This window comes from Rhopalosiphum maidis, chromosome 2, assembly GCF_003676215.2.
Source record: "Rhopalosiphum maidis isolate BTI-1 chromosome 2, ASM367621v3, whole genome shotgun sequence".
NCBI classification, from domain to species: domain Eukaryota; kingdom Metazoa; phylum Arthropoda; class Insecta; order Hemiptera; family Aphididae; genus Rhopalosiphum; species Rhopalosiphum maidis.
Genome location: NC_040878.1, coordinates 24,150,407 through 24,173,270, shown reverse-complemented (window position 1 = coordinate 24,173,270; position 22,864 = coordinate 24,150,407).

Sequence of the window (22,864 nt, the reverse complement as noted above, 5' to 3'; positions counted from 1 at the left end):
TAAACTTATTTTTTTTTTTTTTAAAGTACATTTATTAAAATTCTAATTTTAGGAATTTTTAATTTTATTTAAAGGCCATGCTTTAAAATAATATCTATTGGCTACATCACAATTCTTTTTTACTGTAAATTATTAATCACATTTTTATTTTTATTTTTTGAAAATGTCAATACAATTTTATCCTCGGTAAATGTGTTTTAGTAACTTAGAAACTACTGTTATAATTTTAATTTAGGCACAACATTAAAAAAAAAATATATATATTTTTGCTTAACAATTTACTAAAAAAATAGGTATTTTTTATTTGAAAGAAAAGATAGGATACTCCTTTAATGGTATATTAAATCCGAAGTATTTAAAATATAGTCCTTTTATAAGTATATATACTATCATTACCAAAAATTATAATGTCGATAAATACATCATTAAATGATAATAAAGTCATAAAGTAATGAGTATACTTGGTATATACATTTAATATAATATGTATGCGTTTAGTGTTTTGTTTATTTATTTTGTAAAAAAAATAATATATTATTTATTTTTTTTTTTATTTACTATTCGTCGTTATTGAAATAATGTAAACATTTCATATTTATACAGACGTGAATTTTCGTAACTTTTCAATTTTCAATGTTAATGTTGCGTCTTGTGTGTTATGGAGTGTTATAATACTATGTAAAAACATTTCAATGACTTATATGAATTTTATCGAATTCGCTTATTCAACATACTTATTTACGAACAAAACATAATTTTACAAGTTCTATAATGTACTTTTCACGTTTTTGAATTTCATTTTGAACTTGGTGATAGGTCTGAAATTTGTATAGTTCATATTTTTAAGTAATATCTAGTAGACTTTTTGAATGGTATCGAGTTATAATAATATATAAGTGATAAAGTTTTCCTACAAACATAATATTATCTAATTATATACACATGATGTATTTTAGGACATGCACTGCGTTATATAATTTATTTTTTGTAAAATACACGAAATATTTTTTGATATGGACGATCTCGAATTACATCAGATCAAACATAAAAACCATAACAATTGGGGGAAAATCCTTAACGTTTTTGATTCTCCATCAATATGTGATTATCTAAGCAAATACGGTCTCTGGTACATAATATTATTCGCAGTAAGGCATTTAATGTATACTAATATATTATACGTAGGTTGTAGGTATTGTAGGTATACTGATGAATAATTGTTTTACCGAGCGACGTAAAATTAAACATTAAAGGGAAAATGTATACAATTAGAAATATTATATATACAGTATACACGATGGTCGCGTATAAATAATAATAGCGGAACTCGGTGGTTTTTGATGTACACGGAAATATCGTAATTAAATGAAATATAATTAATTCAGTCAGAGGAGGAATACGCTTTAATTTTTTATATTGCGTTTAGATTTATCGTTGTTGCAGCAATGCGATCAAACGTTGTTACTTATTCGAGAACGAATCTGTCTAATAATTGAAAGCAGTTTAAAACATAAAATATACGTCAGTGATTTAATATTTTTGAATTAATATTAATTATATTTGTTTACAGGACCGGAACCATAGTAAAGTTATGCTGCAGTGACGATGTAAATATTATATTGTATTTTATAGCAACGTAAAATAACTACCTAACCCACCGGAATATATTTCGTGATTTTTCTGCACGTGAAGATTTAAAAAAAATAATAATAAACAAAAGCTTAAATGTCTCAAGTCTGTAGTCAGTACTACGCTGTATGTATTATTATGTAAAGTGTAACACGATTATTTTTAATGTCTCGTGAAAACTAAAAGAACGCATAATGTATACAATACAATACAGTGTCACTACTATTACAGCGAAATCGTGACGAAAAAATGTATTATTTGCTATTCTGTAGGTTTAAATTCCGCACGACCATGCTCACAATACACCACATTTAACCCTCCAACCACGAAAAATGGCAAACACAGCAATCTGTTTCGGAAACGAACCTGACAATGACTGGAAAACTGCTAAAGTGATTAGTCGTCGATCGCCGTCCGTTTCACGGGAAGTTCTTCTTTGGCGTTACGCGGCGGGCGGGAGGAAAAAAAAATAAGAAACGACCGCAATAGTTCAAATCGAACATCAACCCTCTCCGGGCTATATTGACGTCCGTGGTTACACATATCTAGTGTATATAGATAATCAAGTCAGGACGATGCGTTGTCGGGATATTGATAAACGCACCAGCTGCATACTATATAATGTATGAACAGGACAATTGTTAAAATAAAAATGTGTTAATAAAGTGTAATTACCATCTCTCAGTGACTCGACCGCAAGGAAGTCTCTCCGACGATGTATATTATATTATATAATATGATTGTTCAAATTGTAACAGATTGGTAAAAAAAAAACTTGTGTTAAATTAGAAAAAAGTAGGATAAATTACTTTCAGACCAAACTTCCGCCGTAAAGAATACTTTGTTCGTGACGAAACACTACGATAGGACGTGTCGCTTGAAATTCAGTTTGTACGATACAAAAAAAAACTGCAGTTGGAATAATTTGATAGCGGTTAAAGTTTCTATGCGATAGAGGCGGACGTTTGAAACTTAGCGTTAATTGTTTCGACCGATATAACTACGCAAGAATATGACGGTTTCATATTAACATCATTTCCATGCGGTACTCCATTAGCAATGTTATCACTATTTGTATTATCGTATACACTCAATATTACTTATTTCAAACTTTACCAGGACACGAGAAGATTACAGCAAATATTGTTTATCGTTTTCCGACGGTAAGACGGCGTTAATTATATTGGTAATAGCATCGTTATCCCCGCGACGTATCGCTTATAATTCCTACGGAAAATAATATTATACGGTTTTTACTATATTTTCTTGTTATCGCGTACATTAACGTAAACGGCGTAATTCATACAAACACACACACACACACACACATCTCCGCGTGTGCCCGCATAGACCATCACTGTCATTGTCCGAGTATGCTGCAATAGCGTCCCGACGATTGGAGTTTTTTTATTTATTATTATTCCACGATCGAGACGAATAGCGCACAAAGGATATTACTACGCACGGGTATTCGCGTGTAGTTTTGTACACGACTGCACATTGAAATTCCGTCCGTCGATCTGTCGGTCCGTTTTTTCTCCTCCGAGAAATCGATCTAGATTTCGCGCTTGTATTATGCATAGGTACGCACGATTTCGACATACTTGTGTTAACTTTAGCTCGATAAACGTTTTTCGTGTCGCGTGTGGGTGGTATTATGTTGTGCCGTAGTGTTCGGCGATACCGTAAACGTAATAACCGTCGTCTGTTCAAAATTACATCATACATAATATATTATATAGTTCGTATTGTTCGTAATTTCTATTTTAACTTAAAAGTTCCGTTGGTATTTTGATATATTTTAATATTATATCGGCGACACATCCTAAAACTTATAAGGATCAGAACTTTAATATCAAATATTTCCTCCATTCCCCAAGTGCCAGGATTGAATAAATCAATATTATAATGTAAACTTTAAAATTTTTGGTTATTTTTGTTATTATCAAAATAATTGTTGTTATTTATTCTTTTATTGTATTTTACTATCAGAAAAAAAAATGTAACCCCTAATATTACCCCACTCGACTTTAAGGACTATCCTTTCTTGAATAAAAAATATATATTATAAGAAATCATATACTGATAAGAATATTTGGTCGAAATTCACAAAAAAAGGTAACGTAGGTACACGCAATGTGTTGAAAATAGCATTAGAAAGTAAATAATTAGAAAGGTGGAAATGTACTAATGACCCGACAGTGGTGTACCTAGATCTTTCTTACGGTTAGGAGTGTATTATATTTTCTTAAAATAAAAAAATACAAAAAAAAAAGTTATGTCACAGCTACAAAAATTGTATTAATAGAAACAGGAATTGGGCTATTTTATACTTGTAGATTATAACATTGTAATACGTAAAATAAGACATTTGAATTTATTTAAATGTAGTATAATGCATGTTTATAATACATTGAAAATATGTTATATGGCCCATCATGGGGGAAATGCCCCATTGTTACCCCCTCACGGGTATGCCACTGGGCCCTGAGCGTGGTTTATAAATTAACCTTTAGTGACGCACGTGGGGTAGTTATTTTGCATTCAAGTTTTCTAAAAATTGTTCAAAATGTCTATATTATTCAATTTTTATTAACTATTAATTATTTACGAGTATTTTTAAATTGCAAAATATAAAATATCTTTTTTATTTTATTACACAACTATACAAGTATATTAATTTTTGTATAGGTATTAACTATACTAAATTTTAATAATTGCACGATCGGTGATTTGTTAGTATGTATTGATATTATGTGGTGAACATACTATAAAATACATTTTTGCAGTACCGTTAGTTGAAATGTGCACTTTGAACATTACGGTTTATCTCTTTTACAAATTAAGCAATATCGTGAACATGTTCTCTTTTTTTTACGCGAGAAACAAATTTTCAAATTCAACTACATGTCTACATCGTATGAGACTCAAGTGTGTACAAAATTAGAAACACAAAGTATTTAGTATTTTTAGATACGTAGTTATTAGAACGACTTAAACGCGAAAAAGGGGCTAAATTAATGAAAACAATTAACTTAGGTTTGTTAAGTTAATTCAAGTTGTAAGTTAATAAAGTTACCAAATAATTTATATTTGATTCTAACCTTAGTTACGTTTAATTCCAAAACGGATAAACTAGTTAAATTAAAAAGTTTATGAAAACTAAATTTTCATTTAAACTCGTGGCTTTAACATTTTAACTAATTTTTAACATACACAATTCTATATCATACGCCTTAGCCATACGTGATGGACGATACATCATATCGATTATCGCTACAAAGCGTCAAACGACAGTACGATACCGCACGTACTAAATAATTGGCGATTTGTTGTGTTCACGCCATCATTATACACTATACATTCTATAAGTTGTCCCGTCACACTTTGACGTCCCCCTAGTTGCGTGTTATGTCATTATTATTATTATTATTATTATTGCGAATTTTTATGCGCGCCCAGTGGCAATGGCAGTATAGAATGTCATTTATATTTTAGACGCAGATACGTTAATGACGACAATAAATTTATGCATACCCGTAATATTATAGATATTATACATATACGTCGCACTGTTGCCGCCCGCAGGATAGAAGTTGAGAGAATTCGTGACTATTACAACAGTGTGTACGGTGCCGTCTCGTCTCATATTATTTACATTATATTATTATTATTATTATTATTATATTGTTGTGCCGTTATTAATAATATTGTTACACGTACGTCGTATATCTATGCATACTGTCGCACATTATAAGGCATCGCCATCGCTACCCGTGTTATATTGTTAGGTATATATATATTCTGTATGTTTCACATGTTCGTACAATGTCACATTTTACAATATGCATAATATATTACGCGCACCGAATCCGGGTCTGAATAAAATTTATATTATTATTATTATTATTATTATTGTTATTCGTTCACGCGATCAAAAACTAGGCGTCTACGTAATTTATATACCTACCTACTACGAATATGCTACGAATACGTACAGAGTGTTTCGCTAGGAACATCAATCAAAAAGTATTAATGTTTTTGAAAATATTTTTTTACATAGTTTTAAATTGTTAAAAAAAACGTTTTTATTAAAAAATTATATTTTTAAATTTTTTTTATCCTTATAATTTTTTAAGTTTTTTACTTTTTTGAAAGACAACATAGATTTTTAATTTCATATTCCAAAGGAGAATAATTTTTTGAGTATTTTGATACATAAAATTCGAATTTAGAGTGAGTAGTTTATGAGTTATACTTATTTAAAGTTTTGACAAACGGAATAGTGGATAAAAATTTTGCGCGGTAACCCAGTCCCTCTCCACTCCGCGCAACTAAACTTTAAATACATATAACTCATAAACTACTCGCCATAAATTTGATTTTTATGTATCAAAATACTCATAAAGTTATTCTGCTTTGGAATATGATATTAAAAATCTATATTGTCTTTCAAAAAAGTAAAAAACTTAAAAAATTATAAGGATAAAAAATATTTAAAAATATAATTTTTTAATAAAAACGTTTTTTTTAACAATTTGAAACTATGTAAAAAATATTTTAAAAAAAATTAATACTTTTTAAAATAATGAGTGTTGTTTGATAAAAGAATCGCCCCGTATTGTAAAGCTAGCCGCGCCAGAAAAAAATCCGTACATTTCAAATTCGGCGTTCTTAATGAAACACTCTATACATAAATATTTACGTAACACGCGTTCAAACAATATCGAACGGTATAGGTTTCGCGCCACCGCTGCCAGAAAAAATGCGAAATGCGTGCGACAGTTGCTAACCGAAATGTCAAATGAGATTTCCACGTAGGGATGCAATGTTTTCGCGCGCGTGCCATATTTGTTGGATATTTATCGATTTTCGTGAAATATAAAAAAATGAAAATCTGACGAAGCGACATGGGGGAGAAAAAAAACGCCAAATGGAAAATAATCGCCACGACCAGTTGTCGCACATACTGTGCTGCAGGTGCTTGAATATATATATATATATATAATGTTAGTCTCGATCGTAAATCAAAAAAACGGCCGCCGACGACGCCAAAGGTGTACCCGTGAAAAACGCATAACTTAGACGCGTTGCAAATATTATATTACATTTCCCTTTACACACACACACACACACACACACAATATATATTTATATAGTACACGTGGTATTCTAATGACACATTAGAAATTAATAGACCGCAAACAGACCGAAAAGTCGTGTCGCGTATATAGATATGTATAAAGAAAATAATATATGCGTATATAATGACACACACAGAATCCTGCACACACGCGCGGGAATTTATGTTCTTTTTTTATTGTTACCTAAATGAGAAGTACACTATACATACCTATATTATATGTGTGCGCGCGTGTTTGAGGAAAGGGTTGTTTCGGGTTTTTTTGTCATAATATCACTGTACGGTCGGATCGTAAAAATAAATAATAATAATAAAACAATGCAACGGAAAATTGGCATGATTAAACACGAAAAGTCGGACGTGTTTCGAAATATCGCATTATCTCGAATTCTCTTTTTCTCCCCTGTAGGACGTTGGACCTCAGTAATTCGATTGCGTCCGACACGAATGTCGTTGTGGATGTTGTCGAAAGCATTTTTTTTTTATTTATAAATATAATTTAGGGCTTATTATTAAAACTATACCCAAAAGGTTTTGTATACAACTGCAGTAAACGGTCGAAAATCGTTGAAATCTCGGACACGTCTTGCAGATAAAGCTGTCCGTAAACGATACGAGTCCCATGTGTTGAATAGTCGCGGTATTAACTCCCGCGAAAGAAAAGAAATAGCATAATATTTGAAATGTAATATAAATAACCGCACTATATCGACTATAATAATTTGTAAAGTATATAGATTTCTTGCTTTTTGTTTTTCACAATTTAAAATCGATGCCTATAGTATGAACACATAATTATTATTTATATATTTTACATGATATTGTCGGTAAAGTTTCAAGAATTCGAAGAAAATCCACTTTCTCGACGCGGACGGTATCAAACATCATGCATTAGTCGGTAAGTATTCCGTAGCTAATATTAATTTATATAATATCATGACAATATATTATATTGGTACTATTTGATTCTGAGCCGTCAAAATGTCCACAGACAACAGACATACAATTCAGTTATTGAAATATAAATTTTGATTTTTGCAGGTACCTAATACTACTAATACTATCCGATATAGGTATCGCAATAATATTATATTATACAATATACATAGATCAATTATTGTTATACCTAATGAGTTATAATTGACTACATGAGCGTAGGCTTACAATGTTTGTAGTGTGTATATTATATATAATATTTTATCTATTAGTCGAAAGCTCTAATAGGCGTTTTTATAAATTTCAAGTCGTAGGTGTAATACACAAACATGTTATTATACAAATGCTATAAGCGTACGCAAAAAGTGTCATTCGCATTACGTCATGATTTTGGATAAGTCATAAATTATAACGCTTTTCAAAAACAGATAGATTTTCACATTTTCTACATGAAAATTTAAAACGTTTTGCTCGACGTCTGCATAAGATTGTAAATAGAATGAGTTATTAGGTACCATCTAAGACTTAGATTCTTAGTAGTACCGCGTGTTGATAAATACTTGAAAAAGACAAAACCACAGATAATCCTACCACACACCACTTTAAAAACAATAAATAAAATGAAACATTTTTCATTTATGATTTAAAATTAATATTACTATAAAAGAATATTCCATTCACAATTTACAATACTAATCGGCATTCAAATCAATTTTAAACCCATATTACCTAGTTTATATACTAATAATGATTCAAACGTGAAACGTTTTTCAAGAATAATAAATTATACAGATGCGTAATGCGTAAATAATAATTTATCTCATTTAGCGATTTTAATTATTATCCTATACACACCCCGTTTATGATATTTTTGAAGGTAATAAATAATAATAATAATAATGATAATATAATACCTTTAATATTATACAGTTTTCTTTATTTTAAGACGAGCGTGGAACTGATCATATTGATTCGATATTTTAGCATTACAATTTAGATACGTAATAATAAGCTATAATAGTTATTATAATATTGCGTTCTTAAATAAAATCGGGCGCACGAGGCGCTATTGTAAGTTTCAATAACATTATTATTAACCACACGCGCGAGTTATTTAAAACAATTATACGATACGTTTTTGTAGAAATTATGTATATTTTTCGTGTTATGTATATACGTTTGGATTTTAGACAGACGTCACCGACAGCGATTCATATTACTGTAAAATAGTAGAACAGCTACAAAAATAGTAATAATAATAATAAAAGTATAATATAAAATTGTCTAATGATGCGCTCGAAGCACAAAAACAAAGATCTAATTGCTTTTATGAATTTTTTTTTTCTGTTTTAAGAATTTCACTTTGGAAACTTGGAACGAAATAATCGTCTACACTCAGTGAACCGGTGTATATGTGGCACGTTCGTTCTTTTATATATTACTCTGTCTCTAATACGTATATACTATACATATATATATATATATTATGTGTGTATAGCAGAGATTAGGCGTCGGCGGCAAAGGGTCCAAGGGTCGCGGAGTTCAAAAAAGTTCATTACTGTCACCGGCTGAGTATACAGTGCCAAATTCTACGCCGTTTTTTGGCTTTTATCCGACTACTGCCACCTCCGCCACCGTCGACGATTAGATTTAAGTCGGTCAATTTAATGGACCGGCGGTCATATGAGGACATACACAGGAGCATATAACACATATACGTATACAGGAAAATATTTATGAAATTTCGCGTGCCTAATGCCTACTGCCAACATACAAATATATCGTTTGCTTGGTTCACATAGCATTATATTATACACCTAATTATACACGTGTATTATATTTGACAACTGTATGATTATATATATGATCTGTTGTAGGCGTGCGTGATAAGGGAGTTAAATCTTTAAAAAAATATGTTTAAGGAGAATAAAAAAAGAGGTTAACAAAATATTTAATATTATATTTCTATTGTGCGGTGGGTATAGGTATACATTTCCGTTTTCCATAATTTTCAGCTATACTATTTAGTATGTATTATAATCATATTATAAATAATAGTTATGTATGTAAAAAGCCCAGAAATAACAAAACCATTATATTATGTGTCTTGACTTTTGTATTAATTATTTAAATGGCTTAAATGTATTTGAAACTATTAACTAACTTAATTTTTTTTTTAAATTTGAGAATCTGAACGCAATTGAATTTGCAGTGTAGGTATAGACGATAATTAATGATAGAAAAAATACTGAGATCGTTGACCTTGAAATTGATTTTTGATACTAATTTTTTGTTGATTATAAAAGCTTGAATATTTAATACAAGGGTACTTATTTCTTATGTGTTTTTATTATAGCTAGCTATTTAAATATATTCAAAATACACAGACACTACAGATTTCATTGGTAAGCATTTAAAATTCAAAATCATGAAAATTTAGTTATATTCTAAATATATCATTCGTGATGGTTAATTGAAAGTATTCTTTATATACAATAACATATTCAAATGCGATGTTATGAGCAAAAATTAATTCAATCTACAATATCACTGATTCAAAATACTATTGACAGATCGTCTCCGCTTAGAATTGATTTTCGCGTACAATAATTTATCTTTAAATCCAAATTAAACTTATCCATCATAGCTATCTACTCAATGATAAATATTTATAACGAAATTTTTATAGGTCCCTTAAAAAATTTTCAAATAATTTTTGTTAATTGAAAAAAAATGAAAATTCCATACAAGGTTTATATTTTATAACTTAAAAAATTAAAAGATAAAAGTATTTAAAATTAAAATTTTGATAAAATTCATAAAATTCACGAACATTTTCAAATTATTTTGAATTTAATTTATAACAATATAAATGTTTAATTTTTATAGCTAAGACTTGGAAATTTAATTTACATACTTTTATAAATAGATTATAGTATAAACTTTATACCGAATAAAGCAAGTATAATTTTTGATAAAAAAAAAAAATGATAAATAACAGAATTATGTATTTAAAATTTTAATTAGAATATTTAGAACAGTGGATTAAAGTGTCACAGAGGCATTCCCTGGAAAACGGTGTTCAACTAAGTTCCCCGTATATACTTTAAATACTTATAATAACTAATTAAATCTAATTTGAAATTCGATTTGTAAGTATTAAAATTCTAAAAAAAAATTTCAGTTAAAAAATGTGAAACTTAAAGTGATAAAAATATTTTTTTCATAAAAGTTATTTTATAACAACACTTGCTATTTATAATTTGCAATTATGTAAAAACACATTTTTTTTTTAAATCGTAAATATTTATCAAGAAAAATTAGTGTTGGCAAATCACCTGATTGTGTGTTATATACTATTTACATTTTATATTACTTTAAAGTTACGGTCGTATCCTCGTAACAATAATTCATCAATTGCCGACAGATGAATGTGCACATATACTGCAGAATGACTGCATATAAGTACACGTGTAGGTGTCATATTATAGAGGCATACTTGAAATCCTTTGTGCTGGGGGTATAATGACAAGACGAACGCGCTGGTATATGTATATATTATGATTACGTGTATATTAACGGGATGATAATGAGGATGATTATGACTACGCACTAACGTAAAACTAAGTTTCTGTTGCGAAAAAAAAACGCTGCTGCAGTATACGTATTATGTATTTTTAAATACTATTTGAAAATCAAAGGGTTTTCGTGCGAATAAATGACGTACGTGTACGCGTTAAGAGATACGGTCGTGACGACGAAGAGCACGAAACCGCGTCCGCTGCAGTATAGTGCTTTGCGCGAACGATTCGTGTGGGTACAGTTCGTGTGCGTGTGTGTGTGTGTGTGTGTAAATGACAATATCGTCGTTAAATAATTAACAGTAGCGTTATTGTGCGGTATTGCTCCGCGTATAGTACCCGTCATAATAACAACTTTGTCGGTACAAAAGTGTTCGATGTTGATTATTACGTGGGACGACATCAAAACAAATGCGGTGTGCGCGCAAAGGCGACGCAGCGGGATATATACATTATACCCGTCGTAATATTATTTGCGTGCAGCACGTGTGTGTGTGTGTGTGCGCGCGCGTTATACGTGTGTAGTTACGGACACGATAAACAGAGATAGAGGGTTGGTATATTGTGGTATATGTACATGTGCAATATCTGCAGGAGCAATCTCGTTGGCGACTTCGTGTAATAACAACAGCAATAATAATAACAACAATAATAACGCACCTTTACAGACTCCTCTCGTACGTAATATACGTTTTGGGCGGCTTTATCATGGCGAGCATTATATATAATATTATAAATAGCACCGATGTGTGGTGTATATATTATGCAACGTGTGATAGTGCTGTGCGTGTTATTATTATTATAGGTATAGGACAACGAAACCGGAAACAATACGACTGCCATACATTATATTAATATATATATATGTACGCTATTTTATGGGAAGTGACGACGAAATATTTATATCGATCTCCGCGCGATATAAGAGGAGGGGGAAGGGGATTCACATATAGTGCCCGATCGATGTGCGCCAAGGTATAGTCGGTAACTCTATAACCCGTTTCCTGCGCCGAAAACCACAACGCGTTAGTGCCGTACCCATTTCCTCCTCCGAGTTGTTGTTTTCACGTTTGTAAAACCTAAAAAAACAACAACAAAAAATCATCTCAATCGTGACCGTCGGACGTGGTTTACGCTGCAGCTCTGTTACACGTATACAACACAATACATTATGCGCGTACCTATATGATATTATGCTATTATCATATGCATATCGTATCGTTCGAATACAATATTATTATAATATACAGCGGATAACGCGTATACGCACGAATGTGGGTTAGGAATCACACCCGTCCGTAGTCGAGACTTCGGTGCACACAATAATATGTATTTATACACGAATATGCGGCTCCGATGCGGTGCGGGCAATACACGCGTAGACGCGCCATCACACAGATCCGTTGCACGCTAAAAGAAAACTACCGATCATATTAAAAAAAAAAAAAACTGGGTTGGTTTGAAAATATTGTTCTCTCGTTTCGCTACTCAGCCGACGTGATTTTTGTCGAACCGACAAATTACGTGTTTAATTGTTTATGTGATAACGATATTCTAAATACCGATCTCATGTCATTAAAATAATGTTGATATGACCACGTTGGTCATCTATAATTAAATTAATAACAACTGTATTTTCAAATGAAAATGTTACACTTGTTGCGGTGACAATATTCTCATAACCGGAATCATAATATCAATACTAATTACCGACAACAATATATCGTATCGCTTAACCGATAACTACGTTAATTTGAACGCGAAACTGTTGTATTGATGAGTCGTTATTATTGAAAATTGTACTCCGAAATATAATTTTCATGATGAATATTCTCATTAAAATTACAGTTTCTATCTTGCGATATAGTTCATCGTCGTCGTACAATATGGTTTATTAGGAATCACTTAGCTCGTCCGAACACTGAAGTGCTTCTAAGTGGCGGTGTTTCGCCGTAGATTACGATTTTGTTTAAATCATTCTTGTACTGTATTGGATAGTCGCATTAATAATAATTGCCGTTCTGGTCGTGTAGGTATAATGAGTTTTGATTTTCTAAACGCACTAAAAACGACAAATGCGTATAAATGCTTGTTTTCGCGATTCTTAAAAATACGAGAGACTGCCCCATTTCATATAGAAAAACAAATAATTTGTACAAATACTTTTGATGCGCAGTTGTGTCATTGATTTCCATCAAACAGTTTTGCGAAAAGTTTTTGAGCTCGACCACGAGTCGGGTATCGGATAGTCGACGATACTATTCAGCGTTAAAGGCGGGTGAGTAAACAGACGAAAACAAGTGACCGCAGTGACGCAATCTGTGTAGGAGGTAGGTACGCTATATTATATAAATATATCCTAAACCTATAGTATAGGTATAGTCACATATATATATATATATATTATCGCGGATACGGGGCAGAGCTCGGCTTTCGACGTCGCTGCGTGTACGACTCCGATATTTACCGATACGAAACGATTTTTAAATATACATTATATGTTTTAGTCTCGGCAGCTGCACCGGAGATCTATTATAACCGAGTACTGCACAGTCATCCGGCGGCAGCGTAACAATATATATACACACATAAATAGTTTAATGTATATTAAACACGAACGACGCCTAATCGTGACTTTGGTGCCGACCCCTCAACCACCACCCATTTCTATTGTCTTGCGTTTTTTATTTAGTTTCGTTTATTATTATAATTTTTTTTTTTTGTTCGGATGACCAAGCGGGAGGGCGATATATCGTCGCCGGAGGGAAGAGTTACGTTATCGTTCGTTAAACGACCGCGCGGTATAGGTGCGTGTGTTTAATATAATATACATATATGTATGTACGCTATTTGCTTTACGCGCATGGTAGGTACTACCCGGCTGTACAAACAATTACGGTGCGAAACACAATATTTAATTAATTGAGATCTAAGTAGAGAGATCGAAAACAAATAATAGTATTATAACAAATGATCCTATCGTCGTGTACAGAAAAAGAGAGAGAGAGAGAGAGAGAGTGAGAGAGACTGCCGTCATGAAGTGTACACGGTGGTCTGTGGCAAGAGGCCCGATAGAAAAGCAAATATTCATCACGCAACAGAGTACACAGAATATCGTGTGTTTTTCTACGGTTTCTTCTACCGATCCGTTTAAAAATCGAACATATACCTTATAATATATAGTTGATATTATTATTCTACACATCGCGTACAATATTATGTCGTTGTAATTTATTCTTTTTATCTATTATTTTTATCTCCAATACTGCAGCGATACGATATCGTTTACGAGGTTCGCCGATAAGGCAGTATAACGACGGTACGGTAACTTTTTCAAACGCATCGCGTACCGTGGTATAGGTATATCATATCGTCACATATTGACGAGCTGTTTAGAGTCGGATTTCTTACTGTATACATACTGTTATACAACATCGAACATGTCATCGGAGACCATTGTGTCTACGCATATATACAAAATGACATGCACTATAATGCAGTTAACCGGCTGTATAACGATGTAGAGCTTAACTCATTTTACACTCGACTGTGACGTCATCGCTACGCTAGACAGATAACACGTAAACACGAGTTAAACGTCAAGCACACGACGTGTGTTTTTAAGGTCGTATCGGTTTTCCTCCAAAAACGAGATAACGTATTCCGCAACCGTATATTTTCCTCCATAATCATATTGAAAAATCGCCACCCACTTATTAATCGTAATACAAAACTATCATTTTTTTTTTTTTTTTTTTTTGCCAATAAATAATAGCATAATTGTTCTTTACACTTACTTGCATTTGTATAAGTAAACATAAAATAATATGAAATATATTAAAATTAAAAACCATTAAAGTAAAATATTAAATTTTCATAATCATTAAGAACTATAACAGTTTAAAATAAAAATAAAATACACGAAACTCCAGTAATCGCCTATAAATTATTGATATCGCAGGGTGCCTATGCTATTAAAGCGCATTAGTGTGTACGTATTTACACCCACGAATAAAAATTGATTTTGTATTATTATTAATAATAAAAATACCCGCGGTCACATAGGCAATTAAGAAACGCATTATCTTACATAGTAGACTTAATTTTAATTATTGAGATGTATAAAAAAAAAATACTGGCTAGTTTACAATAGATTATTGGGAACAATAGGCATTATACAATAATTTCAAATCTGTGTTACAATCGCATGTATACTTTATACACGAAAATAAACAATTTGATATGTCAAAAATAATACATTATTTTAATATTTTGAAGAACATATGATTCTAGTCAAAATTCTGTGCGAAGGAAAGGAAAACGGTCTCGTTCAGTTTTATTTCATGCGGAGAGAGCACAGCGTCCGGGGTGATGTGATTTCCCGTTTTCTGCCGTTAATGCATTTAAACGCGTCTGTGTGAATAACGACGACGGATGAAAGAAAATACAATGACCCCCCCCCCCCACGAGTTCTGTGTTCAAATCGTTGAATTATCGATTAATCCCATACCTATCTAGAAAATATACATATATAACGCAGACGGGTAAACGGCTATGACGTATACAAAGAACCGCAATACCCATTAATAAACAATCGTATAAATACGGTGCGGAGGTACCTTATTATAGTATAAGCATTATTAATAATAATAATACTAATAAAACGGTTTTAAGCCGAAGTTTTATTTAAAAAACATAATAATATTATTATATAAACTCTACACGGCTTTATCCGGAACATATATATATGTACCCATAAGTACAATATCATGTCGGCTTAATCGTTGTAAATGTTCGGGCTTTTTTAAAACCGCTGATTAATTGATTTCTTAAAACCCCGTACGCATTAGAAACGGCTTAAGGGCATGAATAATTCTATCGTCCGAGTGCACTCTACGCGTATTACATACAGGCGAGTGTATACACCTACGCCGCGCGGCCACAGCATCTCTCACGCGTATACGCCCTCCGTCAAAATATCTCGGATCGGGACGACCGCGGTGCGTATTGTTTTTCTATTACGTCCCGCGTCGAGTAAAATAATAATAATAATAATAATAATAATAATAATATAATACTGTCGAACGTAATAATATAACGTTTTATCTACCGTCGCCGATAGAGTTGATCAAATCGTATTTTATACGTCTCGTCATATGCATAGGCACGATAAAGTTTGCAGCACAGCTGTGATATTATAGCAGCGAATGGTCATAACGTTATGGATATAATAAACGAGAGACGCGTAAAATATTATGTGCATGTCTATAGTGTAACGTTATGGTCTATGATAAACATAAACCTATTGTGTTGTGCGACGACTACACTGTCGGAACAATAAGAAATTAGACGCGTCGATATAATCGGTACAACCGTTAAAATCACATTTCCGTTTAATGAGATTCATAAAATATACGATAGACGCCCTGCAATCCACCAGCGGCTTAGCTTTTTATTTACTACGCCAGGATAACGGGTATAGACAATACATACATTATTTTATTTTTACTGACGGTGACTAAACATCAATATAAATAAAAATAACGAATTCGTTTTTTGTGCATAATTCGTTATTCAATAAAGACAATAGTCAGGCCAGTTTGTAAGGGCGATAGGTACCCACGGGGTAACTTTTAAAGTACTAACGATTATTACAATAAGTTAGATTTCGAGCGAAGCGTTGAACGTATTATTGATTTTACAATGATATATGTGTTTTCATTTTGTATGTGAATACACAATAAGTAGTCGAAAAAAATGCTTTGGTCTTAAACTTTAGTAGTAGTGACTGAATACAAAATCACGATTTTTTTGTACCTCAAGAAGTAAAAATTAAAAAATCTTGATATTTTTATAAATAACTAGGGAGAAAAAAAAATAGGTGAAACAAAAATTAATACGCAAATTCTGATTTAATTAAATCGATTTTGTTTGTTTTGAGTAACTCGAAAACGAATAACCATTAGTTAATAAGAACTTGGAATTTTTACCAAATGTCTACATAAACAATTTCTTTATAAAATATAATTTTCAAAATATTCTGACTTTTTTTAAGCTATTTTTATAGACATTTGAAAATTCCCATTTTTAGTTTTATTTTTATAAACTATAACACATTATCTGATATATTATCACAATTTATTTTTGTAAGGATTTAAAGTTAAAATTTTGATAAAATCGCCAATATCATGAAACCGAATATTTTTCTTCAGTTCCAGATTTTTGAAATGTGCAATTTTTATAGCTAAACCTAAAAAATACTGAAACCAATAAATCTAAAAATATATGAGCTCATTTTTTTTTTTTATAGAATCGTTTTATGTAAATTTAATTTTAATATTTTTTGAAATTAATAATTTATTATATTATTAATCATATTTTGGAATCGTATGATTTAGACTTGTCAGTTGTAATTAAACATTTCATAAAACCACATTATGATCTTTCTTGAGGTTTACATATATTATATATTAACGGAAGTTTTATCCATTTAATTAAACTTTAAAACAATTTATACTCAAAGGACCGTGTACGATAAATATTATATCGAAATTCCTTTGTTCGTATTAAGTTCCAGGCTTAACATATTATATTTTTCAATTCTTTACTTGTGAAAAACTTGAAAAAAAGTTTGCAAAATGTTATTAAGCGATTAAATTATCATATTATATTATAAATATATTAGTTTAAACTATGATTATCTACTATAAAATGAGTTGTTAGTAGTTAGCACCATTAAACTTATTTATGTTCTTTAATGACATTAAACTAGTACCAATATATTATAATCCACTCTAATTACTACAAAGTACTACAAGTTTAATCAAAAATCTATTTCATAATATAATATAGTAGGTATATTCTGATATCCACATTATACAAATAAATAAATTATGAATATTTACTTAATATAGTATTTTAGTTGAAACATTTTGAAACGATTTAAATTGCCTACACTGTATCTGTATATAACTTTCATAATTAGAAGAAATAAATAGCATAATAAAATTATATAACCTAAAATCAATAGAATTACACATTAGTTATCATTTTTCTTGCTATAACTAATTTTAGGAGGCTTATTACTAAATCTCATTTAATAAAAAATAAAAATAAATAATTTAATTTCCTTGTGTTTAATCGATTTACAGAAATTGTAGTGTAGAGAAAACCTTTCAATTAAGGATATAATAAAATTCATCCCTAATAACCACGGTAGAAAATATAATCCTATTTTGAAAACACGTACAAGTATTAAAATTAATCTTTATATATTATGTTTAATTAATAATTTATTATTTTTATCAAAATCGGTTTTTTTTTTTTTTGAAAAGTAATTTATATTTATTTATTTTGTATGCTTCAATGCTTTAATAAGAATAAATAATTAAAACCACTATAATTATTAAAGATAATAATGGTTATAAATAATCCTTTAAAACAGTTTTCCACTGAACGTGGCTCGATATTTTGCATGCGTTCGAAGTATTGGAACATAATGACTGATATATATTATGTTAAGGTACTATTTCATTTTGTATTAAATTTAATAAAATAACTTTCATAGTAATTAAAATCATAAAACTATCGTTGTGTCGTTATAGTTATAAGGTGGAAAAAACAACAATAACACAACATTTGGAATGATCTAATCAATTTTATTATTTTAAAAGCGCGCTATGCGCCTTTGAAACTCGTTAGTACAGTATTTTCAAATAATTTCGTCCGGTCAATTTTGCAAACTAACCCGACAAATGTAATTACGTTGAAATGTTTAAAATTCGAAACTAAAGCAGTGATTGTGGTATTAAAGTCCGAAGGAATTGGAAGCCCAATGGGAAAACTTTTGTAGTTCAAACATTCGAGATTTCATTTGACTTTTAAACAATTTCCAAGTAAATAGTCACTCCACCATATAACAGATTTAGCAGTTCCTATATTTTTCGTTATTCGTTTAGTCGTTATAAAATGAAATACAAAACCAAATTCTCGTCCCAGTGGCAGAATTAGTAATTTAACAGTAGTCGAGAATTATATTAGTTATTTTCTATTGAGAGATGTTAGGTAGCAATTCTTCATCCAAACATATTGTAGTTTTGAAGAAAAAATATATTTATAACGCATGAAAAATCTTTCAGCATATTATAACTTAGCTTACCCTAAATATAAATAACTGCATTTTGAGTCGTAAAACATAATACAAACTTTAGACGTTGAGTCAATGTTTTTGAAATTGTATATCTAATATTATTAAAAACTGTTGATAAGTTCTAAAGAGTAGCGACTAGTAATGTATTTATTTTCTTAGTAATTTACAAATCAAAAACTAATTGAAACGGATGGAAACGTACCTAGAGTTGGCGTTTCCAGGGAATTCCGGAAAAGATACCCTCAGGAAAATATATTTCCGTTACCAGGAATTAAAAACTGTCAAAAATTACAACTTTTTTTTAGTTAATTATTTTTTTTCTCTTCTCTTGAATTGTGAATTTTTTTAAAAGTATAAGAAATAATTACATTTTTTATATATTTAAATGATTTTAAAATGTATAATAAAATCCTACTATAAATTATAATACAGAGTGTTTTTTAATCATTACGCACAGAATACAATAATTATTTTCGAAAGAAAAAAATAATAATAATTTATTAGGTATTCATGTATGGATCTATAAATTATTCAACTACTGATGAATCATTTTAAAAGTAATTTTCAAATTTCGAGAAAAATATAGAAAATATGAACAAATATCGTATCGACGCATTTCATACAAGATATCTTTATTGTGGTATCTCTTAATTCTTGTTTTGAAAATACCCGTTTAACGATGAGGTATTGAGTGTTGATTATTGTTTAAAATATTAAAAAATTAAAAATTTTGATTCTATGGTATACAATTTTATATATATATATATATATTTGTTCTGTTTTTTTTTTCGAGTTAACGTAATAAAAAAGCAGATAAATGAAATGGAACCCATTAGTTCTATTAGTATAGCATCGATTTGATCAGTATAGACTTATAATAATATTATACATATCCCAATAGATAATCTTGTGTTTTTTTTTCATATTTTTATACAGTATACCTATGGTTTTTAAATAAATAGGTTATAAAAGTGCTCGGAATAAAAGTCAGAAAAATCTTCTTTTTTTTTGAAAATATACATTATTATTGCAATTTATCATGGAAAAAATTACATACAAATAAGTCAGAACAGATAAATCCAAATATTGTCTATTAAATTATTACATAAATAGGTTTATTTTAATTTTAATTTTAGTGCAACAGTTTCATAAAACCATATTTACTTAAACATAAAATACTGTTTCAGTATACTTACCTATTTTTTAAGTATTAAAATAAAAATGTAAAAATGCTGGGTAAATTCGTTTTAATTACTTTTAGTATAACCTTAAAAAGTATTATAAGTGTAACAACCAGATAAATACATGAGTTCCATAGCTTTAAACTTTTTTTGTTAAAGGATAAAAAAGATATATAAATAAATTCTAAGTCCACAGAATATTATTAATCATCAAATGAATAGTTGGAAAAATACATTTTAATAATTTTAGCACTGATTTATCATAAGAATAAAACACTTTATTAGCCTTGGATAATTCAAAAAAATAGATTTATCTTATTTTTGTTACAACTGTTTTTAAAACTGAGGAAAAAACTTAAATATTTAAATTAAATACAGCATCATTCAGTCTTATGATGCGTAAACTATAAGTAATTTACGCAGTTTTTGTGTGATTCCCGTAAATTTCAACACTTTTAAAAGAATGTCTGTAAATTCCCGTCACGTTGTGCTCCCAGAAATTCCTCATCCCTAGGCACACCCGTTTACAAGAAAATCGATTTGATCATTTTGTCAAAATATAAAAAAAAACACAATAGTCTTAAATTAAAAAGTTAGTTTTTATTTATTCCATAGACGTGATGAAATGACAAATCGTATGTAAGGTAAAATGTATTGTACATAATTTAGTTCAAAAATGCAATTAAAAACCGATATCAACGAAACCTTCAAAGAAGGAATTATAAACTGGTAACGATTAAAATAAAGATGGTTGCCCGTCTTATACAAGAGAATGGTGTTGGGGATTTTTTTAAGTTTTGTATAAATTAAAATGAAATCAATAACCTGAAATAACTTAATACTGATTTCCACTCGTAAATTGTTTTATTAAATACAAAATCTAGTGCGATCAGATATTTAAAACAGCTATACTAAGTAAAATTATTAATTGCATGCCATTACTGAAAATCAATAAACATACAGTTTAAGTTGTACAGTGTACACGGCTACGCAATTATATTATCAGAAAGTTAAACGGCTTGAAAATATAACTAAAAAATAATAATATAATAATTGTTGATCTCATAATATAGGCATATGGCTTTGCTGACACACTTATGAGTTGGAACTAATATACAAGTGTATTGGATGTTTCTGTAAAAAAATTTTACAAATACGTTTTCTATTGTGTAGATAAAGTAAGGTATGGAGAACAGAGTATTTCACAGCTTACTTCCAAGCGATATACTCTAAGGACATCTGAAATAAATTGTTATACCTGTACCCCCTCCATTCTAAATACAGAGCCATCACTGTTTCAGAGTTTGTACATACTGTCTTACCTTGAGATTTAGAGCTGTGTGAGAGATATTTTGGTTATTACACGTAGTGCCTTTTATTCAGGAAAACTTTAAGTAACAAATCTAGAAAAGTTTTTGTTGTAGATCATCCATATAGATTGGAATTTAAACTAAAATCACATGTAAATGTATAATTTTCATCTGTAGTTTTTGAATGAATTTCAAATTTTCTCCACTTGGTGGGAGTAAATAAAAACAATACAGGCACCATAACATAACATAATATTATGTTATTATTACACGTGGTTACCTAATGTATTAATATGGTCTTCAAGGATTTATTATAAATCAACAATTTTTATAAATTGGTACATACTTATATAGTTATACGAGTATCCAAAGTAAGTCTAAGTATGGTATTATATACCGTGTTTTATGTAAATTTGATTTTATTCCAGCCATTGTTATTATAATAATTGTTACAAAATGAGCCTAAAGTAGTTTTGTACTAACATTACTATTTTACATAACGGAACTGCATCTAAAAGAGAACGTCGATAAAAATTCGTTGGTCGTAACCATATACGTATTTTAGATCCCAGAAAATCCCCGATACATAAAATATATGTGATATGATATGATGAGGTATATGAGACAAGAGTATATATTATGTTAACTATTATTTTTTTTCCAAGATTTTTATTCGATTGTATAATATATAACATAAAATAACAGCGATAGTAATAATATATACGACATAAATATAAATATAATAACGCTCAATATAGAATAATGTAATAGTGTCATATAAATGGTTGGTATTTGCTTACAAATGCACTCATACTGTACAAATAATAAATGTATATACGTATATTACATAAATATAGATATTCGTGTAACACATCGTGAAACGGATATTTTCTCTACTTTTACGTGACAGAATTTAAAATAATATGTATTAAATA